Genomic DNA, 8,193 nt, shown 5'->3' with positions numbered 1-8,193 from the left:
GAGAGAGAGAGAGAGAGAGAGAGAGAGAGAGAGAGAGAGAGAGAGAGAGAGAGAGAGAGAGATTCTGGTAAAATAATTCAAAGAAGTATGGTCAAAACTCAGTTACTCAGAACCCCTAAAAATTAGGTTGTTCTCTATACATGTTGAATGGAAATCTTTCTGTGATGTTTTAAGCATTCCCATGTTTTCTAAAACAGTGTATATAAACATAATTTAAGCTGTTCTAGATGACTAAGGGTCACTGATGCAAAAATAAACAATTCACGGTGCCATAATATCTTCAGGGTGTGTGGAGGTAGTTAGGGCAATTTATCCCAGCCTGCTGTGCTTTTGTACATCTTCTGTTTGATTTTTACAGTTATTCTGTCTCATCTCTAGCTGTCAGGTATTCCCAATTGGCACTCTTTTCAGTGTGTCTGCTCAGAGCCCCTTATCCCTTCTTCTATTCTACTGTGGGTTTGGAAAGCCAATATTCATGCTTGTTAGACTTGAGTAAACTGACTAAATAAGCTTCTTATGCACAGATCCGTTCGCGTCACTCTTCTCCTTAAAACCCCTTAACATCTCATTGGCAATCAAATCAACAATAACAGCAATAAAAATAAAAAATAAAGTGAGTGTTTATATACTGCCTTAAGCTTTGCATAAGTTATCTCATTGGACTTTCCCAGCAACCACATTTTACAGAGGAGGAAATAGGCATAGAGAGGTTAAGTCCAGGATCACATAGCTAATAAGAATCTGGGATAGGATTTTAAGCAATCTCATTCCTCTGTATCTATATTAAAATTAAAGTCACCTACTCTTCCTTGATTCAAGGAGTTATCCACTGAAGCTGGGAGTGTGTATTTGTTTCTCTTGCCAGTTGGAAGATGATATGCCAGAGAGATCTGTAAATGTAACCAAGAAGGCTGCCATCATAGCAGCAGCAGGTTTCTCCCACAATTATTTGGAAAACAAAGCAACAACAAACTTTCCAAATCAAATGGGGAACTATATTCTTATCATTAAGTTGTGCCATTCAAGGCTGTGTTGAGGACAGAAACCTTTAACTAGACTTTGAACCTAAGAATGGTTACACAAAATGGTGACGTCTTTCCCTTTCAGTTTTCAAAATGGTGTGAGTCCTTTGACAAGCAGAAAGCTGAGGGTGAGGCTTCCTAACTTTTTGTTGTGTCCTGGACCCCTCTGGTAGGCAGTCTCCTGAAGCCTATGCACCCCTTCTCACAATTGTGTTTTTCAAAGTGTAGAAGAACACATAGATTACAAAGGAAATCAATTCTCCTTAAACACAACTATTGAAATATATTAAAAACAAGTCAGACTACTTCAGGTTAAGAAGAAATAAAAGGTGAACTGCAGCCTCGTCAAAGAGGAAAGACTGAGAGCTAAAGCCATTCCAAGTCTTCTGTTTATTCTAGTACTTGGCTGTATTAAAACCACTTCTTTTCTCTAGAGTACACAAAGACGGTCCAATGCAGTCCCTGTGGAGAGACGGCATCAATCTGAAAGTCTGGGGGCTAGCGAGAGAGCTGCTGCTTGAAGAGCCACTGGTGTGGGTGATAATTCAAGTGGAAGAAACCCAGAAGTAGGGGAAAATGTTCAGGCAAATATCATATTCAGATTTATAGCTGAATCATAGTGAACCCGTGATATTCTGGAGGTTGGCTTTGTAAATCTTGGAAGTGCTCTGTTACTCGGAAACTAGGAAACTTGTTTTAGGGGGGCAGTTAGGCAGCTCAGTGGTTTGAGAGCCAGGCCCAGAGAGAGGAGGTTCTGGGTTCAAATCTGACCTCAAAAACTTTATAGCTGTGTAACCCTGCAAGTCACTTACCCTAGCCTGACCACTCTTCTGCCTTAGAACCAATACATAGTATTGATTTATTATGGAGGGTAAAGGTTTAAAAAACAAATTAGGAAACTGGTCTTAAAGGGAGATGGCAATCCACTCATATTTTCTCATTCTGTGTGATTCTTGCCCCTTCCTCATGAAATACCTTTATGGGAAGTTCACACAACACATTAGTGGCCTTCTTCATTGTACAATGTCAAGAGGTACCATGACATACAGCCTCCTGACCACATGCAGAAATACAATGTCTAGGATGAAGGAAGCCACTGCCCTTACTGTCTCATGTTGATCCAGCCACAGCTGGGGGTTTATGTCCAGTCTGTTTGAGGAGAAGCATCCTAGGGGCACATCCAGAAGAGGGTAAACAGGATGAAGCAAGGACTGGAAATCATGCCACTGGCTGAACAACCTAGGCACATGTAATCTGAATAAGAAAAGACTTCCGAAAGAAATCAGGAAGAAGAAAAGTCCCTTAGTGGAAATCGGTGAATGACAGCTATCCTCAGACATGGGGAAGTTTTGAGATTCATTTTGTTTCCATGGGGAAGAAGTAATGGCAGTGAGTAGGGGCAGGAAGGAGCATCACAAATAATGTTGACTATTAGACCAGGGGCTTACGAGTAAAGGAAAGTGGTCCTTGGCTCCATTAGCCTGCAGAAAAACCAAACCAATTGCAACTCTGAAGTTCCAGTGCGTGTGTGTGTGTCTGTATGGATGGATAATCTGTAGTAAGGAAGGTATCTGAGGTGTAGACATAAAAGCATTAGATCAGTGGTCCCCAGACTTTTTTGGCCTACCAACCCTTTTCCAGAAAAAATATTACTTAGCCCCTCTGGAAATTAATTTTTAAAAAATTTTAATAGCAATTAATAGGAAAGATAAATGCACCTGTGGCCATCACCGCTCCCCTGGATCACTGCAGCACTCACCAGGGGGCGGTGGTGCCCACTTTGGGCATCACTGCTTTAGATGGAGGATCAGGAGAGATGAGGGCTCTATGTGGATCTCTGGTCCTACCTAGCTGTGTGACTTCAGGTAAGTCTGCCTCTAGACTGCAATTTCACGATCCATAAAATGAAGAGGACTGACTCTCTTTGGCTTGAGTCCATAGTTTAATATTTCTGTAATACAGCAAGATACTATTACTTTGGGGGATTTCAAGCCCACCCTAATGATGTAGATAGAGAACTGGCTTTGAAACCAGAATGACCCATGTTCAAGTTCTACCCTTACATTTATTAGCTGTGTGTGGCCTTGGTCACATCAGAATCCCAGCCCACTTTCTGAGGCTCTCAGCTTCAGAGAAGGTGCTGACCCTTGTTTTTCGAATTCTCTGCAATAATGAAAATGCAGGTCCAGTCCCTAACTTGGATAGTCTTCTTCCTTGCATAGGCTCGGAGCAAATGGAGGCCATGACCAAAATTCTAACCTTGGCTATATTATAAATTTTTTGTAGTCATTCGGAAGCTCTACGTCATCCATTCCTTAAGGAGTCAGATGATATTTACATATCTTATAAGATCAGGAGATGGTATAAATGGGGTCATAATGATCTGGGAAGCATTTAAGGTTTTCCCTACTGTGCACGAACCAGTGGAAAGTCCAGGGTTTCTCTCTATCTCAAAAAGGGATGGAACAATTCTATTTTCTCTTGTTTTTTTTTTTTTAAAGGTTTCCCAGTCGATACCTTGCCAACACTTTCTACTTGCAGAGAGGGAAAAAAATCACTGTAATACCCAGGTTAAAGTTTGCAAGGCTATTGCCTGGGATTGTTTATCTACATTCCATGGTTTCCATGGCGATGACTGAACCTGAAGGCTTGTTTTAATGGCCTGTCCTGTACAGTTTGCATATTATAAAAATCAATAAAACAAAAAAATAAAAAGTTCCATTATTCGGGGCCGTTAAGCATGGGGAATAGAGGAGTGCCTAGGATAGGATGCCTGATTTTAGAGGAATATGCATTCTGACGTGCCCAGATAGGCTGGAACCATTTTCAAAAGAAGAGAACATTACAAAATATCCTCCTTCCAGAAGGAGCTTGGAGCCAGCCCCTCCGTTAGAACATCAAATAATGCCTGAGAATTCTTAAAAACCAGAGCAATTGAAAAATCATTTTCCTTTCAGATTGGAACCGTTCGGAAAGACTCGGCATTCCTGGATTCGAGGGCTGGTCGTTCTTTTTCTTCTAAGCTCACGGATGGGCTCTGTGTGAATATATGACTGCCCTTGATTTTCTTGCTCTCATCTCACAGAGCCTCCCTTCACACCAACGATCCACTTTACCAACCACCAAATTTGGTGCTAGCTACACGGCGATGAACGTGAAATCGCCTCGAGGATCCCTCAATCAAACGGAACCGATTATACAACGAAAAATAAACTTGAACGGGGCTTTGGGACATCGTGTGATGTGTTTTACTATGTTTTTGCTAGGTTAGATGCATTTGAAAGGAAGAAAATGTGTTTTCAAGTACAGGGCCTTTCCTTTAGAAAACCAAAACACGATGCCTGTTTTGGAAGAGAGAAAGAACAAATAAATTCGAAGATCATTATTCAGAAACTAAACATTCATTATTAACTGTGAAATCGTAAGGGGGGAGCCTGAATCAGAGCATGGGCTACCCCACGAAGCGTGTGCTTGGCTTCAAAGCGGCTCTGATCTCTTTAACTATGTGCAGAGAGACGTTCTGATAGCACTCAGCAGACAGTGAACCTTCTGGAGGGGACAGGCAGTTCTTAAATACCTGTCATCAGGATTACATTGCAGACTAAGATGGAACAGAAAGATTCTCATGTCAAGCCTTCGCTATTACTACAACACAAATGACTTCATCTGGGCAATTAGCGAACAGCCTGTTCCCGCTTGGGTAACAGTTCCAGAAGGAGAAGCTTATTTGGGGTTTGACTTGTCCATTTTTTCAGCCACGAATGTTGCAACTTGAGGCCGACTCAATCTTTCAACCGAACGCTTGTTGCCAAACTGGGAAAGCTCTGCCCTCGAATGATTAAGACAAATAAAAAGGGGGGGAAAAGAAATTAAACACAGCCTTCCTCTCCCCACGCTGCGGATTAGATCTCCCTACACCTTCTAATCTCCGTGCTCAGACTGTTTTTTGCACTTTTACATCTGTAGAGTCAAATTAAATGGATTGCTCCTTAATAAACTGGATTTTTCCAAACCTTTGCTTTGCTACTATCATCATTGCCTTGTTGAGCTGTTTTAGCAACTAATTCCAGAAAGCTGAAACTAATTAAATTCCTTTACTTAAAGGAAATCGAAAGCAAAGGAAAGAGAACCTTTTCTTCTTTACCCAGTTTCTACTATCTGCACAGAGCAGGCGAAAGCTAAAGGCAGACCTTTAGAGATTGAGAATTCCTACGAGGGTAGAAGAAATGAGAAAGACCTCTAAGAAGAGTCATGACTTAAGCTTCTAATGCAAAAGAAAAAAGGTCACCTATTTACACATAGGAAAAAGAAAAAGGACCCCCCCCCCCATACACACACACACACACACACACACACACACACACACCAGAAAATGGCGTAGAAATTGCTATCTTAACTGTGATTCACAATGAGACCGAATAAGCATCCCTAAAGCCCTACTTAATAAAAATAACTAAAAGGAGTTTCCTGTTTTTTTCAAATAGACCTACTGTTGGCAGACACTGGGGAGTACCAGCAAAGTTACTAAAGAGATACCAGTTTCTTCCATTAGCAAGTTAAAAAGTGAATGTGGTTGGTGGAGCAATAGATTATGAAGTGTTCCCATTAAAAAGCTGTATTAAAAAGTTATTTATGCTGTTGCTTGACTGCTGACATTATTATGTATTACAGCCTTATCCCATCTGAGAGTTTGGGGGATGTATTTTCTAAGCAAATTATTTTCACTTAAAAAACAAAACAAAACACCGGTTCATTAGATTCCGGATCTGATTTTTAAAAGGATAAGAAGAAAAGCTGTTATTTCAGAAATAAAGCTTTCCTCCGTCTTCATATTTGTTATGTTGTAGACTTCTTCTTCTGTTATGTTACAAAAAGATATTTGCTTGAAATTGAATTTAATGGATTCAAATGGATTTCAAAGCACATATATTGAAAGCCCACTATAGGCAATATGCTCTTTTAGGCACGCTGGGAGAAAGCAAATCTAGATGTGTGTGCCTCGCTATATAATAAACGTGGAAGATGTTGAAGGAAAGTGCTACGAGAGTTCAAAGGATGGAGAGATCACTTCAAGTAGGGGCATCAGGGAAGTAGGTTTGTGATCTGGGGCTGAAAGATAGGCACCAGTCACCAGGGTGAGGGGATGGCAGGAATGGATATTTTAAAAGATTCGTCCCAGGAACTGATACCACACAAAGGCATTCTTCAGCAAAAGTAGAAGGACGGGAAGGCAGAGCAAATGGGCCAACATTGGCTCATTCCAGGCACTTCTCAGTCTTTATTAATTACAGCCCTGGTCTTGGGCCAGATACCATTAATTTGGCATCAGGAGCAGGACATAGAAAGAATGCATTAGAAAAAGTAGACTGGATTTCATAGCTGTTCAGTGGGTACGAAAAGGATCAGAGGTCTTACTGATGTCTGAGCTACCATCAGTGGGTTGTTGGGCATGGAACATAAATGTTGGTTATCTCGGGATTTAGGGTTGTTAAACATTTTCATCAATGACTCAGAAGCACATCAAGGTAGTCATGGAAGAGCTTAGAATATAGAATTCTAATTCGAAATGACTTTAGAAACTGTAGGTACCTATGCCATAAAACCTTTTCACACTATAGCAATGAGAACCTCTTTTGAAATTACAGCCCTGATTTCTACCACTCATTTGGCAGTGAGTCATGTGAGGTAACATTTTTTGTCTTGCCTTCTATTATTGATACTTATGTCATTAATTTTTAAAAAGAATTAAAATAATTTTTAGATCTTATCTCCCCCTGCTCAATTTGGAATTCTCTGAGAACTTCCTTTCCCATGGTAGATGGCCAATATTTATGCATTTGATTCATTTCAAGATGAATGTTCAGAAATGAAATCCTGGATCTACTTCAAGCACCGAGATAGATCAATAAGGATGCTTTATGGATCCGGGGATGCTCAAGACAAATCTGGAAGAAAATAATAATTCCATATTATTTAAAAGCAAGTCCCCAAAGAAAGTTCGCAGCTATCCAAGTTCAACAGTTTAACTCAAGAGGAAACATGGTACAGTTGAAAAAAAGAATCATTTTATTTAGAAATAAGGGACCTGGATTCAGATCTTAATTCTGATGTTTAACTACCTGTGAGAAATGGGACAAACTTGGGCCTTGTTTTTATAACCAGCACTAATACAGTTATCTTGCAAATTTCCCTAGGATGTCCAAAACCAGAGAATACAGCAGAACCATCATTTACTATTCAGATAGGAATGGTCCTGCGATTTCTTCAATATAGGGAAATCCTGGATGAGGGAAAACATCCTCAACCTATTGGGGTTGGCAGCTTAAGTCTGTAACTTATCAACTTGGAGATTGCTTAGTGCATAGAGAAGGGTCCCCTTTATGGTCAATATGCTTAGAAGGGGAACTCCAACACAAATCTGCCTGGTTTCAAAGCCAGCCCTCTCCCCTTCTCCCCTTCTCCCCATCTCTCCATCATTTTCCTATCTAGATGATGTCTAGACGCCGGATAGACAATGGTGAGATGATGGGGAGACATCTAGACAACGGGGAGACGACGGCTAGACAACAGCTAGACAACAGGGAGATGACTCCCCATCATCTCCCTGTCTCCCCGTCATCTAGCTGTCATCTCCCTGTCGTCTCCCTGTCCTCTCCCCATCGTCTCCCCGTTTCCCCATCATCTCTCCATCGAATACCTATTGTGACACTCTCTTGATGTCCAGTGTCAGGATCAACGGGAAGAGGATGTGTAAGAGAGGAAGGATGCACATCTAGGTTCAGCCTGGGGGAAGAATGGGGATATGAGCTGGTGACAATTAAAATTTGTGTAGTTTGGAAAAACACATTACTTTGGCCGTCCTTCTTGGTTAATGACAACAAATAAACAAATTGTATTGTTATTTATTATTGCATTAAGTAAATATCAGCAAAGGCATTGCTATTGATTCTTACAATAAATTAATCTGGAGGCATGGTATTGCTATTGATTATCTTGTTAAAGAAATGTGGGAGGATACAAAAATATTCCCCCCCCCTCTAAAATGACTTAGGCTTTTCAATGTGAATTCTGCAATGGACTGGGATGAAGGATAACTTTATGAAGAAATTAATGGCAAAATAAAGGCTGCTCTTAATCAGAGTTGCATTAAAAAAGAAAGTAATTAGGTACA

The 8,193-nt window shown here is 40.6% G+C and overlaps 1 pseudogene; it reads right to left on the bottom strand.

The window, feature by feature from the left end:
- Positions 1 to 4,257, bottom strand: part of LOC123250110 — a 36,802-nt pseudogene extending 32,545 nt beyond the window's left edge.
- Between the last annotated feature and the right edge of the window lie 3,936 nt (positions 4,258 to 8,193).

Source organism: Gracilinanus agilis, chromosome 5 (assembly GCF_016433145.1).
Source record: "Gracilinanus agilis isolate LMUSP501 chromosome 5, AgileGrace, whole genome shotgun sequence".
NCBI classification, from domain to species: Eukaryota; Metazoa; Chordata; class Mammalia; order Didelphimorphia; family Didelphidae; genus Gracilinanus; species Gracilinanus agilis.
Note: the sequence above shows the minus strand (reverse complement) of the source record. Positions and strands in the feature narration are given on the sequence as shown.